Source organism: Lolium perenne, chromosome 5 (assembly GCF_019359855.2).
Source record: "Lolium perenne isolate Kyuss_39 chromosome 5, Kyuss_2.0, whole genome shotgun sequence".
Taxonomy (NCBI): domain Eukaryota; kingdom Viridiplantae; phylum Streptophyta; class Magnoliopsida; order Poales; family Poaceae; genus Lolium; species Lolium perenne.
Genome location: NC_067248.2, coordinates 150,548,276 through 150,573,768, shown reverse-complemented (window position 1 = coordinate 150,573,768; position 25,493 = coordinate 150,548,276).

The window sequence follows — 25,493 nt, the reverse complement described above, 5'->3', positions numbered from 1 at the left end:
TGAATGGTTAGAGTTAATGTGATGGCAAAAATGAGCTATATGCTTGACAATTAACAAGTTGAAAATCTCATGCCCCTTGAATACGAGTACCTAAACCTCATGCTACCCAACTTAGGTCCCAAATAATTTCTTATCATTGTAAATATACATGTATCATCAAGAACCGCCAACGGGTACCTCCTGCCCCATGATATGGAAGTACTCTAGTAGGAGCAATCACTTGCCAAAATGACAAGATAAACAAACAATGAGCATCTCAACAATCTTTTTATTTACTATGGGTATAGCTTTTTATTGAAAATAATTCATAGAATGCTTACTATAGTTCGCTGTAAATTTCCACCATGAATGATGCATGGCTTAGATTAGCGGCCCAGGTGTTTCTCTAACACATATACAAACTTCATGGAATTACAAGTTTTCATTTTAATTCGCACCGCTAGGCATCCATAAATAAAAGAACATGGCATCAACTAAGTTTGAATAAGTGCAATGTTGAAACCGTTCCCCGTGAAAACATGGTTGTGCTAACTCCCAACTCGCAATTTGCAAACATATATACTTCATAAGATGGTCACAATGATCAAGTTTATTTATTGCAAGAAAATAAATGTGCCATCAAGTTCGTGAGAGCTTTACTAACTAATTTTCTCATGTCAAAATTTTATTTGGAAGATAAATAAAAACATGATGAATATATTTGAAATAGAAATAATGCTAGTAGGTATATATGATGGACACAATTGTTAAACTTTGGTTATTGGTGGTTGGATGCACGAGTAGAGTTGATAATTTGCCCTAATTTTCTCTATTGTTGCCTCGCTGCTCGTTGCTCCTCTGGTAATCATCTCTATTGTTTCCTCCGGCGCTTGCTCGGAAGCCAGCCGAAATTTGCCCAGGAGCATCATAATTTGAGTACTGCCGAGGAAATCGTCGCCTACTTTGATAATTTCGGCCGCGGTCCTCCTCTGGTGACCTATGCCGTTTGTTGTGAACAGCATCTTCTCCATCTGCCCATCTGTTCGCTATCTCCATTAATGCGGATACTGTTTTTGGATTGGTCCTCCCCAAATCCTCGACAAAATCTCCTCGCCTGATACCTGCGACAAACGCATCTATTGCTCTCTCGTCAGATATATTCTCTGCCGAGTTTTTAATGATATTCCACCTCTGGATGTATTTTCTCATTGGTTCGTCTGGCTTTTGTCGGCACGCCCTCAATTCCTCTAGCGATGCAGGTTTTTTGCAGGTGGACCGGAAATTCTTGACGAACACATCCTCGAAGCTATCCCAGCTGTCGATAGATCCTGGAGGAAGTTTCTTTATCCAAGACCGCGCGGCTGCACTCAAATGCACCTGGATGCTTTGCATAGCTGTTGCTCTGGTCCCTCCTGTGAGCTTCACCATCTCGAGGTAATCAACTAGCCAATCCTCTGGATCTTGCAGGTCGTCAAATTTCTTGAAGTTATCAGGCAACTTAAATCCCGAAGGGACTCGAGTTTTTCGGACTCTCCTCGTGAAGCATGGCAAACTGCACATATCCTCGTCGTTTAGTTCTGGGGAATGCCGATGTTCCCTCCTACTTTGACGTGCTCTGTCCACCCTTGCTTGTGCTGCTGTGTCTCTTGCTCCACTTGGTCCTTCGGGAGCTGCTGTTGCTGCTGCCGCAAGTCATGGACTATTTTGCCTTGCTGTTCCTTCGGGGGGTATTGATGCAAACGCCGTTCCCATGGCTCCAACTCCTTCCATTGCCATGTTATACAATGCCTCCCTTGGATCTCCTGGAGGTGGCCTGGATGCAAGGATAAAAGCTTGTGTCGCCATATACCCAGCTTCTGGTGTCTTGGGGATGATGTTCCCTCTCGTGTCTATCGACATAAAAGACATATCGAGGTTTTGAATCAAGTGCTCTCTTTCTCCTTCAGGTATGTTTTGCAACCTTGATCTTGCTCTATTTCGAGCTTCTCTGTGGCTATCTCCCGAAGTTCCAGATTGTCGACTCAGCTCTGCCCTTCGCCTGCTTGATGCAGAGGCTGCCTCCTTTCTTCTGTTTAGAGCGGCTGTCTGTTTTTCCAATTCCCTTGCAGCTCGTGCGAGCCTATATTGATATGCTTGCAACTCTGCTGGCGTGGCTATTGTGGCCATTGGTTCTGAGCCATCCATAGCTCTTGCAGCTCTATCCCATGCTGCTTGCGGGAGTTGAACTCTATCGCGAGGTTCAGGTCCAACAAATTTGTTACCTAGACCTCGTCGCAAATCAGAGGGATCGACATATGGATTTCCCAAATCGTCGAAAGCCTCAGTTGTTTCCTCTTGATCGTGGCTTGGCTCTCCAATGACATAAATCTGATGGTATTTTGTATTCAGATCTGTGCTGGGTTTGGTGACACCATCATAAAGATTAGTGAAGACCTTGCCCACTGTGATGGATTTGTCGATGAAGTTGAAGCTGTCGACACTGCTCGAGTCATCGCTTATATAGGAGTCCGCGGATGACTCGAAGGACATATCGCTGAAGATCTTGGCGAGCTTTTCGCTTGCTCTGGTGCTGATGAAGCGTGGCGATGAAGTCTCCTCTTCGCCTGACTCGATTGACGATGTTGAGCTTGAAAAATCGGAATCGACCGCCGATAATCCCGTCGAGATCGGAATTTCGAGACGATACGCTCCCTCTTTCTCGACGCGAAAGTGGAATCTTCCGAACGTCATCTCCATAGGCTCCTCCAGATACGCATATGCATCCAAACGGGAGGGCGGGTGAGAAACAAAATCGACAGGACCAGTTGCGATCTGTTTACCTCGATCCATCGCGTTGCTTGCAGTTGATGAAGTCGACGATCTTGAACGTGCCATCGAGATCAGATCCTTGACGCCTCTAATTCCCACAGACGGCTCCAATTGACAAGGGATTAACTTGTCAATGCCTACGGGTTGTAGACTAGGGTTTAGTTGGAAGTAGAGGGCAAGTAGATCTCGAAGGTTTCAGCCAAAAAGTACTCGATGATTATGAAAACTAGGGTTTGAGAAACAATGATTCGATGCTTTCTTTGTCCCTCGACTCCCCCTTATATAGGAGGTGGAGTCGAGGGATTCGTATTGTACAAGTTACAGAGTCTGGGAGGGTTTCCAACTCATCCCGCAAGATTACAAACATCTTCTCCTAATACAACTCTAGCTTTCCTTAATATCTACTTGGGCTTCCGATTCTTCTTATTCTTCGAGTCGTGGGCCTTCAGTAAACCCCGGGTACTATCTCCGGAAGGCCCATTGGGGATGCCTATGTCACTCGGTACAAACGAAGGGTGGCAAAAGACTAGGAGCGACCAACTAAGAGAGCAATAATGGACATAATCATACATAGCAACAAAACATTATCAATCAAAGCATAAATTGATATTATAAGTCAAAAACTAAATTATCATAGAGGCTTTAGTTGACTGGTTATAGTCATAACATGGTATAAGCATGTGCCAAGTCAACACAATAAAGCATCAAAGGAGAATACCACAATATTATGTTTTTTATGATGGAAACAACACATGATTCTTTCAATAGCATATTATGCCCTCTCAGCTATTTGAGACAAGTCATGCTACAACAATAAATACTAAGCATATGACAAGAATAACATCCAACATGACATGCCAAAGTTTATGCCATATTCTAGACAAGTTTTCTTTTGCATCACTATAAGCATGAAACATTTTACTCGTCTCAAACACAAATCAACTTATTTGAAATAACTCTCATAGATGAAAAATAATATGGACCAGAGAGCTAATCATACATAAATAAAGAATACTAAAGAGCTTTGGAAAAAATTGGAATCGAAAACCAAGAGCTAAACACAGTACTAGCAAACTAGAACACTCGTGAAACAATAACAGCGCAAACTAGACTGTTCTACGCAATTAAAACGAAGTGTGTCTCTCTCCAAAATAAATATGCCTGGATCCAACAATATGCTACAGAAACAAAACTAAACTAAACTAAAAACAAAAATAAAGATGCTCCATGAACAATACATAGCGTATGAAGAAATAAAAATATAGCGCATAAAGAGATGACTTGTTGCTTTGTTGATGAAGAGGGGATGCATTCGGCATCCCCAAGGTTTGACGCTTGTAACTTTTGGATATTTATTGGGGCGCAGGGTCATCCCCAAGCTTGAGCTTTTGTCAATACGTCATCTCATCATATCATTCTTCTCTCCCTACACTTGAAAACTTCCTTCATACAAAACTTCACACAATTCTTATTAGCAGCATTAGTGCAATCAAAATAACAAATCCACTTGGTTCAGTTCTAACATATATCAAACATCCATTACAACACTAGCTACTTTAGCAACTTCTTCAAAAAGCTTTTTCTCTCAAAAGAACTAAAAATAATATTAAGAGACAAAAGCAAATAGTGGCAGAAATCTGTCAAAACAGGACAGCATGTAAAGATCAATTTTTTTGAAAATCTTCTGTTGCTCAGCTTGAAAAGTGTTCAACTAAAGAAAGTTGGATAATAACCTGGGGCATATGCACAAAATTACTTTCTTACACAGAATTTTTATGGTGACAACACAAAATCTGTTTTCAGGACAGCAACTTTCTCAAATCTTACTTTCTTCCTATTAGAGGTTATTCTTGGCACAAAAACAAAATAAAAATGATAAGGAGATGTTATTACAGAGGTAACAACTTCCAAGACTCAACAAAAAATAAAAATATACGGAAATAAAACAATGGGTTGTCTTTCATAAGCGTTTTTCTTTAATGCCTTTCAGCTAGGCGCAGTAGTTTGAAAAAAATCCTCACATAAGAAATATGAATTGAAGTAAAAGAGAGCACCAAGAAGCAAATAAGAAACACATTTAAGTCTAACCCACTTCCTATGCATAGGAATCTTGTACACAAATAAATCCACAAAGAACAAAGTGACAAGCATAGTAAGATGAAACAAGGAGTAGCTTCAAAACTTTTAGCATATAGAGAGGTGTTTTAGTGCCATGAAAACTTCTAAAACCATATTTTTCTCTCTCATAATAACTTTCAGTAGCATCATGAATAAACTCAAAAATATAACTATCACATAAAACATACTTATCATGAGCCACATGCATCAAATAATTATTAATCCCCACATAAGCATAATCATTCTTATTAATTGTAGTGGGAGCAAATTCAACAAAATAGCTATCATTATTATTCTCATCACCGTAGTCATCAAATATAAGAGGCATATTGTAATCATAATTAATTTTCTCCTCAATAGTAGGTGGACTGAAAACAACATAATCATCATTGTAATCATCATATATTGGAGGCATAGTATCATCATAGAAAATTTCCTCCTCAAAAGTTGGGGAATTAAAAAGATCATTTCCATAAAAACTAGCTTCCCCAAGCTTAGACTTTACCATAGCATTAGCAATAATGGTGTTCAAAGAATTCATACTAATAATATTGCTACTAGTATGCAAGTAAAGTTTCATAGGTTTTTTAATTTTCTCTTCAAACACCTCATGTCCTAACTCAAGATAAATATTATAAAGCTCTCAATATTTTGTTGTTGTTTTTCATTAAGCCTAACTAGTGAAAATAAAAACAAGAAACAAAAAGATGTAATTATAGAATCTAAAGTAAATAACTTCGAGCACTCACCAGCAACTAAAAGACTTAGTAGCCATAGGATGTGAGTACCTTTTACCATACATCCCTGGGAACGGCGCCAGAAAAGAGCTTGATGTCTACGCACACTTCTTTTCTTGTAGACAGTGTTGGGCCTCCAAGTGCAGAGGTTTGTAAAACAAAAGAAAATTTCCCTTAAGTGGATCATCCAAGATTTATCGAACTCAGAGAGGTAGAGGTCAAAGATATCCCTCCCAAGCAACCTTGCAATTACGATACAAGAAGTCTCTTGTGTCCCCAACACACCCAATACACTTGTCAGGTGTATAGATGCACTAGTTCGGTGAAGAGATAATGGAATACAAGTAATATGGATGATTATGAGTAGTAATTGCAATCTGAAATAAAAATTGCAGCAAGCAAACATGTAGCAGGACTGGTTGTAAACGGTGTTTCAATACTTGAAAACAAGGCCTAGGGATCATACTTTCACTAGTGGACACTCTCAACAATGATACCAGAATTGAATACATAGATATTATCACTTCACTATGCTACTCTGAACCACTTTCTTGTTTGATAATAAACACAAATTCATTGCGTAGGTCTGCATACGCATTCCTTAAAGTTCGCATTCCCAAATTATGGACACCCCATGCTGTCACTTTGAGCATACAAAGATGGTACTAACTAGACACCATAATTTATAAGTATTTCTGTAAATTAAGGTTAAGAAACAAACACGGTGTGCACACCGTCACCTTTACACCGTTGGACAAGGTGTCCCTGGAGATCACATAATAAAACCACTTGAATAGCACAATAGTTGAAGCATAACATCAACTTATTCAACTAGATTACAAAGCTCATGATCACATAAAAATCATACATGGAGAGATAGATAGAGCACATAGCTACCAGTAAAGCCCTCAGCATCGGGGAGAACTACTCACTCCTCATAATGGGAGTCATCAATGGCGATGAAGATGACGGTGGAGTCGATGGAGATGGCTCCCGGGGAAATTCCCCGTCCCAGCAGGGTGCTAGAACAGAGACTTATGTCCTCGAATCTTGTCTACGACGGCGACTGACAAGGGATTAACTTGTCAATGCCTACGGGTTGTAGACTAGGGTTTTAGTTAGAAGTAGAGGGCAAGTAGATCTCGAAGGTTTCAGCCGAGAAGTACTCGACGATATGAAAACTAGGGTTTGTGAGACAATGAATCGATGCTTTCTTTGTCCCTCGACTCCCCCTTATATAGGAGGTGGAGCCGAGGAATTCGTGATGTGTAAGTTACAAAGTCCGGGAAGGTTTCTAACTCCTCCCGTAATATTACAAGTGTTCTCTCCTAATACAACTCTAGCTTTCCTTAACTAGCAAGTTGGGCTTCCGAATTCTTCTTATCCTTCGGGTCGTGAGCCTTCAGTAAATCCCGGGTACCATCTTTGGCAGGCCCATTGGGGATGCATATGTCAGTAGCCCCCGAGATTTTGCTTGAATCGTAGAGTCAGGGAAAATCTCGACCTTTATATTTATTTGATAACTCTGATCTTTATCACATATCTTTGCATATGAATTTCTATATTGTACAGGGATAATGGTAGTTGGGGCTTGTTCATCTGACGGATCAGGTATTAGTTAACTGCTCTAGTGGCAATCCGCAAAAACCTACTTCAAGATCACGTCCCTGGAGATGATCTCGGGATACTGGTGTAAACTTCGACAGGTGCCGCTTAAGGTCTTACCATTCTGTCGAGTTCCAGTCATATTTATCGGGTACCTAACGCGTCCGTTAGGATTTTTCTTCGTATCTGTTGATACGGAAAAAAGTAGCAAACCGACGTCAGAGACGGCGCCACGCCACACAGAACGGATCTGGGGTCTTATCTTCGCAAAGTTTTGTGGCATTCAGAAATTGTTCGCAACTTTGGCGTTCTGAGAATATATTGTCGAGTGCTTTTTCGGCTGTTGGAATAGCACATTTTATTGAGTCAACGGATGACTTATATTGCTCTCCCGATGGGAGTATATGTAGAGTTATTTATATAACTCGAAATATGCTCACTTTTTCTTCTTTGTCTCTCTCTTTTCTATAATTTCATCAGGCACGCGAACAGCGTTCCCGATGGGAGTAGCCCCCGAGGCTACAGCCAAGGACTTGAGCTTGGGTGTAGGCTCCACGCCTTATGTCGCTATATTTTTCTTTTGTCTCATAGTTTTCACATCTCTCGGGTGCGCGAACAGCGCTCCCGATGGGAGTAGCCCCCGAGGCTATGAGCAAATACTTGTATTTGATCATAGGCTCTCGTCATTTCTATTTTGTCTTTCTCGAATTTTTTCATTTTTCCAAAGTAGCCCCCGAGCATTTGATCAAAAACTTGTATTTGATCAAAGGCTCCATAATCTTCTGCTGTCGCCGTTTTTATGCAACTGCTGAGTCGAAATTTTCTCTTGCTAAGGTGACATCACTGCTGACGATAGCCGCGACCTCTGTTCCTGGAAAACACGAGAAGTTCTCTCTCGCTGCCTTGCGGGCCCAAATTACTCACCGTATTGGCATGTCGTGCTAGTGGGGGACACACGTCCTCCGATTTTTCTGGCGCACGTACTGTAGCTCCTGTTCTTTCTCGTCTGTATGAAATTACCTTTTACCCCTTGTCCACGTGTACACCATCTGTCCCGCAACCTCTCAATCCAACGGCGCGTCGATTCACCGCACCTCTATATAAAGGCATCGTCTTCCTCCTCTAGTCTTTTCGCTCGCACCGCACCTCTGCTTCTTTGCAAAATCCTCCATTGCTTCCATTGCTTCAAGCGCTCAACCACATTCACTCCTTTCGCCGCCAAGCTCATTGATGCCGCCTCGCATCCGTTTGACTAGGCACAGCACTCCAGAGTCGAAGATGGCGACAGCGGATCTGGGGAGCGCCGAGTGGGAAAGATCCAAGATCTCTGCCCAAGACATCAACTTGCTGAAGAAGATGGGGTTCAGCAAGAAGGAGAACTCGCTCCGCTTCCCCAAGGAGGAGAGCTATCCAAGGCCTCCAATCGAGTACCGGGTCAGTTTCGTTGACCACCTCATCCGAGGTCTTTCTCCCCCAATCCACGAGTTTCTTAGGGGTCTTCTGTTTGTTTATGGGCTTCAACTGCATCAGTTGACGCCCAATTCCATCCTCCACGTGTCGATCTTTATCACATTGTGTGAGTGTTTCCTTGGGGTCCAACCTAATTGAGCTCTGTGGAAGCGTATCTTCTGCCTCCGCCGTAATGGCTCTCACAACGTTGCCTACAACATTGGCGGCGTTGTTATCTGTGTTCGTTCTGACATCGAATATTTCGACGTCAAATTCCCCGACTCTGTCCAAGGTTGGCGAAAGAAGTGGCTGTATATCCATGAAGAAAGCTCCAATCCAGTGGAGGACAACATCGCCCCTTTTGACGGAGAAGCCAAAATCCTTCGCCGCCGTTCCTGGGATGCTGAAGCTACCGACGCTGAGAAGTTGGCGACAGAAGCGCTGATGACTCGCATCCATGAGCTACAGAACACCCGCAGCAAGGAACTGTCGGGTATTGAGATTACAGCGTATTTCCTTAGGATTAGAGTGTAGCCTCTCCAGGCGCGCAAGAATCCTCTCTGGATGTATGCTGGTGAAAAGGACATCGACAGGCTCTCCAAAGACCTTCCTTTGAAGGATTTTGAAAAGCTTATCCGCAAAATCTCATCACTCAACAAGAAGGATCCAATTCCATCCTCTTGCCGCATTACGCCATATAGTGGCGCCAATCCCCTTCCCGAGGTAATTTTTCCTCTTAGTTGCTATATTGTCTCCTCGAGTTTTACTATTTTGTCGACTATTGTCTTGCTAGCTTCTTTGCATAACTTCTTTGTTTATCGACACTCTTTCTTTTTCTCAGAACCACCCCGTTCTCGCTTCTCTTCCTCCTCTTCCTGAGGGTGGAGAAGTTGAAGACCGTACCGTTGTCGATGATGACAACCAAGGTACCTCGCGTCCTGAAAGTGAAGTCGCGGGTTCTCACAAATCCGCGACTTCTTCTGAAAAAGATGCTGAGTCTGAGGCCACTACCTCGACACACTCCCTTCCTCCTGCTGTTTCTCCAAGGAACAAGAGGAAAAGGGATGAAGTCGAAGATTCCGGCACCTCCAAAGCCGAAGAAGCTGGTCCTTCAGACAGGAAGGCAGCTTTCAACCCATACGATGATGCCCTCGTCAGCTCGTAAGTTACCCCTTGCTTCTTACTGTTTTGCTCTTGATGTTTTTTGTCTATCTTGCTTCTTATACTGTCGCCATTTTACTGCAGTGGTGACGAGGAAGAAGCGCAAGCTATTGACGCGACTGCTCGAACGAGTACGTCGCGTACTTTAGTTGTTTCTGAAGTGCAAGCTGATGGAGAAGAATCTTCGCCTCCTCAGCAAAACACCGAACAGCCTACTCCTCCTGCAAGCCCCCTTGTCCCTTCGCCAAAAAGGGCGAGGGTTGAATCAGTCACGGAGCCTGCCTTACAATTGGGTGGCTCCACGACTCCTCTTCTGGATGATGTAAGTCCCTTCTCTTTTTTTGTGCTAAGTACTTTCCGATGCTATCGATTTTTTTTTGTTTGCTTCTTTTTTGCTTTGTGCTGTCGAGCTTTTTCTATGTTGACGCTTTCCTTTCTCTATCTTTCTTCGTCAGCCTTTGATTAAGGAATTCATCCGCTTCGGTGCCCAATTCGTCGGGTACCGTGATCATGCTAACAAAGCTGAAGGTAACGTTGTGCTGCTTCTGGCAAATACTTTCTCGCTCCTTTCTTGTCGTGATTTTGACTGATTTTGACTATTTTGGCAGAAAATCTTGCAGAAGCCAACAAGCGTGCTGATGCACTTGCTCAAAAATTGGAGCAAAGTGAAAAGGCTCGTAAGAAGGCTGAAGCAGATGCTAAGAAGGCCAAGGCAGATGCTGAAAAGGCCAAGGCAGATGCTGCTGGTGTTGAAGATCTTCGGAAGAGGCTTCATGAGGCAGAAACTGCTTTGAGCGACAAAGTAACTGAGCAAGCTGCTCGAGAAGAAAATATCCTCAGTCGCTTGCAGTCACAGAGTCACGTTTTGTTAGTAAGTGCTCGAATCCTTGTGCGTTTCTTCAGGTTAGTTCACGTTTTTTCGAACATTCTTATTGACGATCTTCCCTTTGCTTGTTTTCAGGGAGAACTCATCAAGAATACGAAGTGGATGGTCCTGAAGGCGATGAGCTTCTCGACGCGCTTACCCTTCTTGAAATCCATGGGGATGAAGCGCGCGAAGGCCTTGCTGACGCTGAGGCATGTCTGTCGAAGCTTTTCCCCTACTTCTTCCCGAAGAAAGAGGATCCCAACACTTTTGTTGCTCTTGCCAAGTGCTTCAACGTGCCGGAAGATCTTGGGCTCAAACTTCGCCAGGAAGGCCTGAAGATTGGTGTTGAAGGCACCATCTCTCTAATTGCTGATAGCCAGCAAACCGTCGACTGGACTAAAGTTGGCGATATAGGGGAGATGGAGACGAAGAAATGGCAGTCTTTAATTAGAGCTGCCAAACCTTCCTCAAAACCAATCCTTGCTTTCCTTGGTGTCAAACCAACTCCTGCTCCAAGCGCATCCAAGCCGGAGGTCAAGTAGACCACCTTGTCTTTCTTTTTCTTTGTCCTTTTGATGCTGTCGCCAAAGTAGCTTTGGCGACACTTAGCTCACTAGTTTGTTAAGGCGATCTCCATTGTAATATCTTGTAAATATTCTGAAAATCAATGGAATTCTATTTTGCTTGATGATTGATGTCGAGCTTTTTATTTCAGTTGATATTTGATAACCGTGCTTCAAGTCCTCGTCCTTCCGATATTTTTCCTTCTTCCTCTCACTCGAAGAAAACACTTATCGAAAATGAATTTGATGGAGATTCCTCGAGTGAAGATTTAACACAAGACTTGGAAGAACTTCATCAGCAGCTTCAGTATGCAAAGAAATAAACACTTGTGATGATGGAGCAATCTCGAAAGGCAGCCGAAAAAGAGAAGGTTGGACTACAGCATAAGCTCAGGAAGCCATAGCTGTCAAGGAAGCCGCCGTGTCTGAAGCTGAGAAAGCGACCAGTCGAGAGAATTTAATGCTCGAGTTGATGAATGAAGCCACTGTAGATATGTCAGGTATGCTTCTGCAAACCAAAGCTTCTTCTTTTTCCCTACTGTTTCCTTTTTTGAAATTCTTGTACCGTCACCAAATAGGTTCTTTTCTTGACGCTGCTGCTGAAGACGAAAGGGTAGATGCAAGGACAAATCTCTTGGTCAACCTTTCCCTTGATCATGGTTCTTTGTTCTGGGCCACTCCAGAACGCACCCGACAGATTGTCAGGTTTCAAGACCGCGTCTGTCAGGTTCGTGAATTCCTTGATTTCTGCACCAGAACCTTGTCCCTGGTATACAAGACAATGTTTCCTTGGAACGAGACACCCGACACTCTTCTTGATCTGATGGAAAGATTTCGGGATGCTCCTCGTATCCATAACTTTGTGCGAGCTCAGTTGTCTGCTGGAGCAAGATTTGCCATGATTATGATACAGATCTGCTATCGAAAATTAGACCTGACGACGATTGTCTCCAAGTGCCCGGCCAAACAGTCGAAGCGAAAAAGTAACATTGACAAAATCAATGACATTGTAACTCCTGTCGCCGAAGAAATGATGGACGAACTTCTTCGGATGGACTCTGAATTCTTTGTCAAAGGGAGCTAGGCTGAACATACGACGACTGCTGCAAATAACAAAGGTCTATCCATATATAGTATATTAGGCATTAACTGATTTGTACTATATTGCAAGGAAACATGTTTGTATTTTTGTTGAAATCTTCGTGATAAAGAAGTTGTCTATATTGTGAAGTGTAATCTATATTGCGAAGCCCCCGAGCCTTTGGCCGGAGCTTGTACTACTTTTTGCGTCTCGATGGATTTACTATTTTGCGAGAGTATATATATATATATTGATGTCGTGGGTTATGAGCCCCCGAGCCTGTCGATGAGAAAAGATGTATATCACCAATATCTTTTACTATATTGCAACACCGCGAGCCCGCCTCATTAAAAACCTTTTCAGCCCCACTCGGTGCCCTGAAAAGGAAAAGAGTGCGTCTGGAAACTCGCGGGCGTTTCAGTACATTGTATTTTTACAAAGGAGGACTATATTTCGACTCTAAGCGTAGAACCGCCTGAGTTGCGCCACGTTCCAGGGTTTTTCTCGGGAACCCCTGTCTTCTTGTCCTTGATCCTGTACGCTCCTCCTTTGATTACTTCTGTGACGATGTAAGGGCCCAACTATGGCGACTCGAGTTTTTCAGTACTCTGTTGATTGAGCCGCAGAACTAAATCTCCGACCTGAAAAGACCTTGGCTGCAATCATCGACCGTGGTAGTTTTTCAAGTCTTGCTGGTACTTGGTGACACGTGATAGTACTTCATCTCGTGCTTCATCAAGTGCATCTACATCGTCCTCTAATGCTCTTCTGGAAGTTTCTTCATCATATTCTGTGACTCTTGGGGAATCATGCTCTATTTCGATCGGTAGTACTGCCTCGGCTCCATGGACCAGAAAGAACGGAGTTTCCTGTGTCGCTGTATTTGGCGTTGTTCGAATACTCCATAAAACACTTGGCAACTCTTCTGGCCAAGTATGCCGAGCCTTTTCCAGTGGTCCCAACAAACGCTTCTTGATGCCGTTGCAGATGATACCATTGGCTTTCTCAACTTGACCGCTGGTTTGTGGGTGCCCAACTGACGCGAAGTGCAATTTAATGCCCACTTCTGCGCAGTATGCCTTGAATTCCTTGGATGTGAAGTTACTGCCATTGTCCGTGACGATGCTATGAGGTACCCCGAACCGAAAAACAATGCTTTTCACGAATTTTATTGCTGACGCTGCATCTGGTGAATTTATTGGCTTCGCTTCTATCCACTTGGTGAATTTGTCGACAGCGACAAGCATATACTCGTATCCTCCTGGCGAGGCCTTGTGTAACTTTCCCACCATATCGAGACCCCATTGGGCAAATGGCCAAGACAATGGTATTGGCATCAGCTCTGCTGCTGGAGAGTGGGGTTTTGCGGCGAATCTCTGGCACGCGTCGCAGGTTCGTACTATCTCCTTCGCGTCCTCGATTGTTGTCAACCAGTAAAATCCAGCCCGAAAAACCTTAGCCGCAATGGCTCGACTGCTCGCGTGATGACCACATATTCCCTCGTGTACATCCTTTAAGATTATTCTTCCTTCTTCGGGTGTGACGCACCGTTGTAGCACGCCCGAAATACTGCGCTTGTACAACTCCCATTTGACCACTGTAAAGGCTTTTGATCGTCGAATAACTCGCCTTGCTTCAACTGGGTCGTCGGGTATTTCTTTCCTTAAGATATATGATATGTATGCTTGCATCCATGGGACCTGCACCATCATCACCAGCTCTTGGTCCACTTCTTCTTCTGGTGCTTCTTTGGAAGCCGTCGAAGTTTTCTCCTCCTTCTCCTTCTTCTGCGCCTTCTTTGGTTTGGTGGATCTCTCGGTTATCTCTTCCCAAAACACACCTGGCGGAATTGCGAGGCACTGCGACCCGATGTTTGCGAGAACATCGGCTTCATCATTGCTCAGCCTGCTGATGTGATTTACTTCACATCCATCAAATAACTTCTCGAGCTCATTGTACACTTCCTTGTATGCCACCATGCTATCATTGACTGCATCACATTGGTTCATGACTTGTTGAGCCACCAATTGTGAGTCGCCAAAGATTTTAAATCGGGTTGCACCACAAGCCTTCGCCATCTTCATCCCGTGTATAAGAGCTTCATACTCTGCTTCGCTGTTAGATGCGTTTGGGAACGTCATCCGTAGGACATACTTCAGTTTGTCGCCTTCAGGTGATATAAGTATCACGCCTGCACCAGTTCCTTCTACCCTCTTGGACCCGTCAAAGTTCATAGTCCAAGTTCTCGATAAATCTGGGGTCCTGTATTTTGCAGCTCCATCCACTCTGCGATGAAATCTGGCAGAATTTGCGACTTTATTGCTTTTCTTTTTTCATACGTGATGTCCCGAGGAGAAAGTTCTATTCCCCAAAGGGAGACACGACCTGTAGCTTCTGGATTGTTCAGTATATTTGATAGAGGTGCTTCATTGACCACTATTATCGGGTGTGCCGAAAAATAGTGGCGCAATTTTCTTGCTGTTGTGAACAGTCCATATGCTAGCTTCTGGTACTATGGGTACCACTGTTTTGAAGGCGATAAAACTTCACTAATGAAATATACCGGCCTTTGCACTCCATGGAGTTTTCCTTCTTCTTCTCTTTCGACGACTAGCGCCGTGCTGACCACCTGAGGTGTGGCTGCAATGTATAACAAGAGGGGTTCCTTCTCTTTCGGTGCCACCAAGATTGGTGGTGTCGAAATTGTGCGTTTTAGATCCTCGAAGGCTCTATCTGCCTCTTCGTTCCACTGGAATTTCTCTCCTTGCTTGATTAAAGCGTATAACGGTAACGCCTTTTCTCCTAGCCTGGCGACGAATCTGGTTAAAGCTACGACTCGCCCAGTTAGCTGTTGTATTTCTTCCAACTTTGTTGGCTTCCTCATTGTTACGATAGCTTGGATTTTTTTGGGATTAGCTTCAATCCCCCTTGCTGAGACTAGGAACCCGAGAAGTTCTCCTGCAGGGACGCCGAAAGAACACTTCGTTGGGTTCAGCTTGAGGCAAAACTTGTCGAGGTTATCGAAAGTTTCCTTTAGGTCCTCGATTAGCGTTGCCCCCTTTTTTGATGTTATGACGACATCATCAATGTATACTTGTAAGTTTTTGCCAATCTGTGTTGCTAGGCACTTCTGCATCATCCTCTGATATGCTGCTCCCGCGTTTTTTAGACCAAAAGGCATTGTTCTATAGCAAAACACGCCATAAGTTGTGATGAACGCTGTTTTGACCTCGTCTTCTTCTTTCAATCTGATTTGGTTATAACCAGAATATGCATCCAGGAAGGAAAGACGTTCACATCCTGCCGTGGAGTCGATAATTTGATCGATCCTCGGGAGGGGAAAGTGATCCTTTTGACAATGTTTGTTGAGACACGTAAAGTCGACACACATGCGAAGGACTTTAGTGTTTTTCTTCGGAACCAACACTGGGTTTGCGACCCAGGTGGCCTCTGTATGCAGCTCCTTGATGAAACCAGCTTCTCTTAGTCGATGAATCTCTGATAGCATAGCTTTGCGGTTTGGCTCCGAAAAATGCCGCAAAGGTTGTTTTATTGGTCTCGCTAATGGATCCAAGTTTAGGTGGTGCTCGGCAAGTTCCCTGGGTACTCCTGGCATGTCAGCTGGACACCATGCGAAGATTTTCCAGTGCTCACGGAGGAACTCGACGAGCGCGCTTTCCTATGCGAGGTCCATGTCTGTCGCAATGGTCGTCGTCTTCTTTGGATCTGTCGGCTGAATCTGCACCTCCTTAGAATTTTTCTCAGTATTAAAGGTTGATTCTTTGTTAGGCCTTTCTACATCTGGCAGCACATCATAATCAGTCGTAAGCCTTGACGCCATGTACTCTGCTTGCATCCCGAAGGTTTCTGACAGTCGATGAAAATCCTTGTCACATTTATCGGCTAACGCGAAGCTTCCTTTAACTGTAATTGGTCCCTTAGGTCCTGGCATCCTCCATAGCAAGTATGTATAATGTGGTACCGCCATAAACCTGGCATATGTTGGCCGTCCCAACAAAGCGTGATACTGCGACGGGAAATCCACGACTTCAAACTCCAGCCTTTCTATTCTGTAATTCTCTCGGGTCCCGAACTGAACGTCAAGATTTATCTTCCCCAACGGATAACTCGGCTTCTCTGGCATGATGTCATGGAAACGTGTGTCGGTTGGTTTCAGATTTGCTAGAGATATATTCATCTTCCTTAGTGTATCTGCGTACATAAGGTTTAAACTGCTGCCTCCATCTATGAATACTCGAGATACGTCGAATCCTGCAATTCTTGCTGGTAAGATAAGTGCTGACTGCCCTGGTCGAGGAACTTGTTGTGGATGATCCGCTATTGTGAAGCCAATGTCTTGCCCTGACCAATTGAGGTACTCAACCGTTGGTGGAGGCATCTTCTCTGCCATGAACACCTGTCGCGAAATTACTTTCTGAGCTCTATTGGATGGCCTGCCTTTCTGAATCATCGAGACCGCTCCGTTGGAATTGGGATCAACGTAAGGTGGTGGTGCAGGTGCTGCCGCTATTCTGAGCTGGTGTCGATTTTCGTCCATAATTGCGGGAGGAGGTGGCAAGTGGATTTCACTCTTGGGCCTTTGAGGGTTTCTATTTGTTGCCTGGGCATTGGCCTGCCCTGCCCACCTTAACATTGCCTGAAAATTTCGGCAATCCTTTTGCAAGTGTCTTGACTGTCTCTTTCCGTTGTTGTCGAGATAGAAATGCATTTGACACGGCCCGTTCATCATCTCCTCGGGGGACACGAAAGGTCTCTGGAACCTTGGCCCATTATTTTGCCTGTTGTTTCGGGAGTCATCTCTATTGTCGCCTCGCTGCTCGTTGCTCCTTTGATAGTCATCTCTATTATTTCCTCCAGCGCTTGCTCGAAAGCCAGCCGAAATTTGTCCAGGAGCATCATAGCTCGAGTACTGCCGAGGATATTGTCGCCTATTTTGATAATTTCGACCGCGGTCCTCCTCTGCTGACCTATGCCGTTTGTTGTGAACAGCATCTTCTCCATCTGCCCATCTGTTTGCTATCTCCATCAATGCGGATACTGTCTTTGGGTTAGTTCTTCCCAAGTCCTCGACAAAATCTCCCCGCCTGATTCCTGCGACAAACGCATCTATCGCTCTCTCGTCAGATATATTCTCTGCCGAGTTTTTAATGATATTCCACCTTTGGATGTACTTTCTCATTGATTCGTCTGGCTTTTATCGACACGCCCTCAGTTCCTCTAGTGATGCAGGTTTTTTGCAAGTGGACCGGAAATTTTTGACGAACACATCCTCGAAGCTATCCCAGTTGTCGATAGATCCTGAAGGGAGCTTCTTTATCCAATATCGTGCAGCTCCACTCAGATGTACCTGGATGCTCTGCATAGCTGTTGCTCTGGTTCCTCCTGTCAGCTTCACCGTCTCGAGATAATCAACTAGCCAATCCTCTGGATCTTGTAGGCCGTCGAATTTTTTGAAGTTATCGGGCAATTTAAACCCCGAAGAAACTCGAGTTTTTCGGACCCTCCTTGTGTAGCACGGCAGCCCACACATATCCTCGTCATCTAGCTCTGGGGAATGCTGATGTTCCCTTCTATTTTGTCGTGCTCTGTCCACCCTTGCTTGCGCTGCTGTGTCTCTTGCTCCACTTGTTCTCTCGGGAACTGGTGCTGCTGCCGCAGACCGTGGACTATTTTGCCTTGCTGTTCCTTCGGGAGGTGTTGCTGCAAACGCCGTTCCCATGGCCCCAACACCTGCCATGGCCATATTGTACAATGCCTCTCTTGGATCTCCGGGAGGTGGCCTGGATGCAAGGATAAAGTCTTGTGTCGCCATATACCCAGCTTCCGATGTTTTAGGGATAATGTTCCCTCTCGTGTCTATCGACATAAAAGACATGTCAAGGTTTTGAACCAAGTGCTCTCTTTCTGCCTCAGGTATGTTTTGCAGCCTTGATCTTGCTCTGTTCCGAGCTTCCCTGTGGCTATCTCCCGAAGTTCCTAAATGTCGACTTAACTCCGCCCTTCGCCTGCTTGATGCAGAGGCTGCTTCCTGCCTTCTATCCAACTCGATTTTCTGCTTCTCAAGCTCCCGCCTGGTACGTGCAAGCCTATACTGATATGCTTGTAACTCCTCAGGTGTCACCGTTACAGTCATTGGCTCTGTACCATTAATAGCTCTTGCGACTCGATCCCACACTTCTTGTGGAAATCGCACCATCTCTCGTGTCCCTGGTCCAATATATTTTGTTCCTAGACCTCTCGTGAGATCTGCAGGATCGATATATGGATTCCCTGCCTCGTCGAAGTTCTCTGATGTCTCCTCTTGTGGGCGACTCGGATCTCCGATTGCATAGATCTGATGATATTTTGGATACTGAACCATGTTGGGTTTGGTGACACCATCATAGAGATTGGTGAAGACCTTGCCAATGGTAGTGGATCTGTCGATGAAGTTGAAGCTGTCGAAGCTATTCGAGTTATCGCTTATATCTGAGTCCGCAGACGACTCGAAGGACATGTCGTTGAAGATCTTGGCGAGCTTTTCGCTTGCCCTGGTGCTGATGAAGCGTGGCGATGAAGTCTCCTCTTCGCCTGACTCGATTGATGATGTTGAGTTCGAAAAATCGGAATCGACCGCCGATAATCCCGACGAGATCGGAATTTCGAAACGATACGCTCCTTCCTTCTCGACGCGAAAGTGGAACCTTCCGAACGTCATCTCCATAGGCTCCTCCAGATACGCATATGCATCCAAACGGGAGGGCGGGTGAGGAACAAAATCGACAGGACCAGTTGCGATCTGTTTACCTCGATCCATTGCGTTGCTTGCTGTTGACGAAGTCGACGATCTTGAACGTGCCATCGAGATCAGATCCTTGACGCCTCTAATTCCCACAGACGGCGCCAATTGACAAGGGATTAACTTTTCAATGCCTACGGGTTGTAGACTAGGGTTTTACTTAGAAGTAGAGGGCAAGTAGATCTCGAAGGTTTCAGCCGAAAAGTACTCGACGATATGAAAACTAGGGTTTGTGAGACAATGAATCGATGCTTTCTTTGTCCCTCGACTCCCCCTTATATAGGAGGTGGAGCCGAGGGATTCGTGATGTATAAGTTACAAAGTCCGGGAAGGTTTCTAACTCCTCCCATAATATTACAAGTGTTCTCTCCTAATACAACTCTAGCTTTCCTTAACTAGCAAGTTGGGCTTCCGAATTCTTCTTATCCTTCGGGTCGTGGGCCTTCAGTAAATCCCGGGTACCATCTTTGGCAGGCCCATTGGGGATGCCTATGTCAGCGACAGAGCTACAAAAATTTTCGTGGATGGATGCCGATTGATTTAAGATTCACGTGTCGGGAGGCTTCTTATAAGCGGAAGGGAGAGGTCGGTGGAGGCCAGGGTGGCCCACACAACCCCTAGGCACGGGCCAGGGCCAGGCCGCGCCTAGGCATGGTCTGGCCGCCCTGTGGACCTCCTCCGTCTCTGCTCTGGACTTCGTCTTCGCTCCGGAAAAAATAGGAACTTTGGCTTTTGTTTCGTCCAATTCCAAGAATATTTACTGTACAACTTTTCTAAAATATAAAACAGCAGAAAATAAGGAACTGGCACTGTGGCATCTTGTCAATAGGTTAGTTCCAAAAAATGCATAAAAGTGCCACGAAGTGTAAACAAAATATATAGCAATTGGTGTTAAACAAGCATGAAGCATCAAAAATTATAGATACGTTTGCAACGTATCAATAGGAGCTTTCTCGATCACCACCCGTGGTGCCCGTGCGAGGGACGACACGGGTGTCAGGGACGATATAACTCTACCCAAGACGCCATGCAATCTACCTCTACCCCTTATCTCTAGCTACAGTAGAGAGAGGCGAAAAGGGAGGAGCCCCGTTTCCCTCAGTCCACCGCCGCCGGCGAAGGCGCTGCCTCCCTTTCTCTTCTCTCATCGCTCCGGCGATGGGGGGAGGTGGGGGAGCTCCAGCTCCTTTGGCCCGGCGTATAGATAGGTGTAGGGTAGGTTGTTTGGGCCGTGGTGCTTTGGTGGTGGTGGCGGCGGCGCCTCCAATAAAGGTGCCGGAGTTCCAGCCCCATCTCGGCGTTGGTGGCAGCGACGTCGAGGAGCTCATCGGCTTTTGGTTCCCAGGCGTAGTCGGTGTGGCGGTGGCGGCGACTGCGTTGGGGATTTTGGTCCTCTTGATCCTTCCCCGCTTCGATGGTTGTTGCTCTGTTGCCATCGAAGAGTCGTGGAGGCCTCTGTACATGAGTCTTCTTCTGCAGATGTTCCCCAAGTTGTTGTGTGTGCTGATCCAGGTCGGGGTGTTGGCCTTTGCCAGCGACCCTGTCCTGACCGTCAGACTGGACCAGGGCGTGACCCACACCGATGTGCCTTCAGCCTCCTTCAAATCCCGGCGTCCGCGTCGGGTGGCTACTATGGTGACTTCTACGAGGCATGGTCCTCTAAAGTTTCGATCCCGCGACCTAGCTGCGGCCAGTGGAGGCATCGTCTCTCCGTCCGGCGAGGTGGAAATGTCGAAGATGGCGGCGGCCGATCTTATTCGTCTCAGAGGAGCCCAAGGGCTTGGTTGCTTTTTTATAATTTGGGGACAGCTGTCCCAGTTTCTGGTTGGTTCCTGTAATATCTTGTTTCCTTACTTAATATAATCAGATATCTGGCCTAAAAAGAAGACGCCATGCAATCTAAACATGGCGTTCGTGTGAAACGTCATCATGCAAAGTGATCAGATTCTGATTTTATTTCCAAAAACTGGTTTGTTTTATGTTGAAGTTTCAAAATAGGATTAAATTTGTCTGCTTTCACCTAAGGGAATCTCCAACGGGGCGAGGCAAACGGCCGCGCAGTGTTCAGGCCGTCCGCGGAGCCGCAAACGCGGCGCAAATATGCGGCATGTTTGCGTCTCTGCTGATGCTGCACGGTCGCGCCGAGCGTCTGCTCACTTCTCCCACGGGCTCGCCTGGCAGCGACCCTGGCTCGAGCCGGTACGAATTAAAGCAGAACAACTGGCGGGGAGGGCAACCGCGCCGATTGACGGACAGGACGAGGAGGAGGATTCAGACGCAAGGTGGACACGGCTGGAGGCGGAGGAGGCGGCGGCGGCAAGGAAGGAGGCAAGGGCCCGAGCGAGGGCGCGGGCGGAGGCTCGTCATCCGTTCACCGACGACGAGGGAGACCCCAATGACCACTCGTTGAAGGGAAACTCAAGCTCGTCGGACGCGTCGACGCAGTACCTCTTCGGAGGAGGTGACGAGCAGGAAGTGCGTCCGTGAGAATGACGAGACGGGGCATTCTCACAAGAAGTACAAGAAGTAGCTAGTTTAAAATTTGTTTGTTCTCGGGCAGTGTTTGTTCTCGTAGTTTGTATGTTTAATTTGTTTGAACTTTTTCGATTCGACTCCGCATGTCGTGATCAAACAATATATTGATTCTACTTCTGAGCCGTACAAGCAATTTAGAAAGGGGTTCATGCAAGTTTCTCAAAAATGTGTTGGATCGCTGGATTGCACCCCATGCAAACAGATAATTTAGACCTATCGATCATTTCGGTGTCCGCGAGGCGACGAAAATGGACGCGCGGCGGATAATTTTAAAGTCCGAAATATATCCATCCGTTAGAGATGCCTTAATAAAATGCAGCGGCGGTGGACGCAGATTGTTTAGAGGTATGAGCCATGGCCGTACGTACGGCAGTTCGATCGGCCGCCGTGTCCTGCCGACAGGCGACAGGCCGACTGCCGGGGACCCGGGGCAGACACCATGTGCACCAACATAATTCAGCGGCAGCATCGCCGCCGGCGCCGCTTCCGATTAAACGCACGTCAACAAATTAAACTGGTGGCCGCACGCGCCATCGGTAGATGCATCCAGCACGCATGTGCCGTGTATGTTTCCAGTGGAGTACTATGTAGTGCCTTGTCGCTACCTGAATACGGATCCTGGTACGGCTTGTACGACCAACTGAACCGCTGATATGGAACATGTGCATACATGGATGAATGAATCACGACCACCGGTAGAAAAATGGCCTTCCGTCCAGCCCCATTAGTCGCCAAAATATACGAATCGCGACTAATGGGATCTTTAGTCGCGGTTCGGGTGGCGAACCGCGACCAAAGGCCTGAGCCTGCGCTCGCCAGGTGGACGGGAGGCTTTAGTCGCGGTTGGCCAACAATGACTAAAGGTCCTCAGGCACGAAGGCTTTTAGTCGCGGTTGGCCAGGCCAACCGGGACTAAAGGCCCATCCCTATAAAAGGGATTCACTCACAAGACTTAGCCATTTGGTGCCACTTCTCTTCACAAGCTTCACAAGGGGGTGTAGGTTTGCTTTTGGTTCCTCTTATGCACACAAGGTGTTTGATAAAATGCCCCAAGAGCATGAAACAAACATGATATGAAGTGTTGGAGCCACACTTGAGCTTCCTCATTTATTTTTTCCTCCTCGATCGCGGTTAGCAACTTGAACCTTTCATGCATGTGTGTCATTGATAAAATATGCATGTGTGTAGTTCATTGTTTAATTTATATTGTTTGTAGCTACTTAGTTTAACAAATGCATGATGGTTAATTATATATTTTATATTATAATAATGCAGATGAATCGGCAATGGATGTACGGTAACCGACTCTCCGGCGAGTTCACTACGTGTTTGAAAGATTTTCTCGTGGCTAATGCGAACAAGCAGGGGGGTTTTGTTATCTGTCCATGTGTTGCCTGTAAGAATCAGAAGGGTTACTCTTCCTCAAGAGATGTTCACATGCACCTGCTTCGGCACGGTTTCATGCCAAGCTATAATTGTTGGACCAAGCATGGAGAAAGAGGGGTTATAATGGAAGAAGATGAAGAAGGGGATGATTTCATCGATGAAAGCTATCTTGCTCATTTCGGTGATACTTTCATGGAGGATGCTGAAGGTGAAGGGGAAGGTGAAGGGGAAGGTGAAGAAGAGGCACGTGATGAGCCCGTTGATGATCTTGGTCGGACCATTGCTGATGCACGGAGACGTCACAAACTAAAAAGGAGAGGGAGAATTTGGATCGCATGTTAGAGGATCACGTAAAGGCGCCGTAATTCCGGATGCGATAATGGTCTGAAAAAGCTGGGCTGCACACTGGATTTGCTGAAATGGAAGGCACAGGTGTGTAGCCGACTCGGCATTTGAAAACTTGCTGAAAATGTTGAAGAATATGTTTCCAAAGAATAACGAGTTGCCCGCCAAAGATTTACGAAGCAAAGAAGGTTGTCTCGCCCTTTAGGTTTAGAGGTTCTCAAGATACATGCATGCATCAACGATCGCATCCTCTACCGCGGTGAATACGAGAATTTGAATGAATGCCCGGTATGCACCGCATTGCGTTATAAGATCGTAGGCGATGACCCTGGTGACGATGTTGAGGGCGAGAAACCCAGGAAGAGGGTTCCCGCCAAGGTGATGTGGTATGCTCCTATAATACCACGGTTGAAACGTCTGTTCAGGAACAAAGAGCATGCCAAGTTGTTGCGATCGCACAAAGAGGACCGTAAGTCGGACGGGGAGTTGAGACACCCCGCAGATGGAACACAATGGAGAAAGATCGACAGAGACTTCAAAGATTTTGCAGCTGACGCAAGGAACATAAGATTTGGTCTAAGTACAGATGGCATGAATCCTTTTGGAGAGCAGAGCTCCAGCCATAGCACCTGGCCCGTGACTCTATGCATCTACAATCTTCCTCCTTGATTGTGCATGAAGCGGAAGTTCATTATGATGCCAGTGCTCATCCAAGGTCCGAAGCAACCCGGCAACGACATCGATGTGTACCTAAGGCCATTAGTTGATGAACTTTTACAGCTGTGGGGCAGACCTGGTGTCCGTGTGTGGGATGAGCACAAAGAAGAGGAATTTGACCTACGAGCGTTGCTTTTCGTAACCATCAACGATTGGCCTGCTCTTAGTAACCTTTCGGGACTATCAAATAAGGGATACAATGCATGCACGCACTGCTTACATGAGACTGAAAGTGTACATTTGCCAAATTGTAAGAAGAACGTGTACCATGGGCATCGTCGATTTCTTCCGAAAATTCATCCAGTAAGAAAGAAAGGCAAGCATTACAACGGCAAGGCAGATCACCGGCCGAAGCCTGCAGAATGCACTGGTGCTGAGGTATTTGATATGGTCAAGGATTTGAAAGTCATCTTTGGAAAGGGTCCTGGCGGACAATCAGTTCCGAAGGGAGCTGACGGGCACGCAGCCATGTGGAAGAAGAAATCTATATTCTGGGAGCTAGAATATTGGAAAGTCCTAGAAGTCCGCTCTGCAATCGACGTGATGCATGTTACGAAGAATATTTGCGTGAACCTCCTAAGCTTCTTGGGCGTGTATGGGAAGACAAATGATACAAAGGAAGCACGGCAGGACCAGCAACGTTTGAAAGACCCTGATGATCGGCATCCGGAATGGTTTCAAGGTCGTGCCAGCCTACGCCCGACCAAAGAAGAGAAGGTCATCTTTTTGAATGCCTCGAGCAAGATGAAGGTCCCGTCCTGGATTCTCGTCCAATATAAAGGGAATAATAAACATGGCGGAGAAAAAGTTCCAAAACCTGAAGTCTCACGACTGCCACGTGATTATGACGCAATTGCTTCCGATTGCTTTGAGGGGGCTCCTGCCGGAAAATGTTCGAGTAGCCATTGTGAAGCTATGTGCATTCCTCAATGCAATATCTCAGAAGGTAATCAATCCAGAAGTTCTACCACGGTTACAGAACGATGTGATCCAATGTCTTGTCAGTTTCGAGTTGGTGTTCCCGCCATCCTTATTCAATATTATGACGCACCTCCTGGTTCACCTAGTCGAAGAGATTTCCATTCTCGGTCCTGTATTTCTACACAATATGTTCCCCTTCGAGAGGTTCATGGGAGTATTAAAGAAATATGTTTGTAACCGTGCTAGGCCAGAAGGAAGCATCGCCAAGGGCTATGGAAATGAGGAGGTAATTGAGTTTTGTGTTGACTTTGTTCCTGACCTTAAGCCGATTGGTCTTCCTCGATCGCGGCACGAGGGGGGACTAAGTGGAAAAGGCACGATCGGAAGGAAATCAACGATATGTATGGACGACCATTCTCTG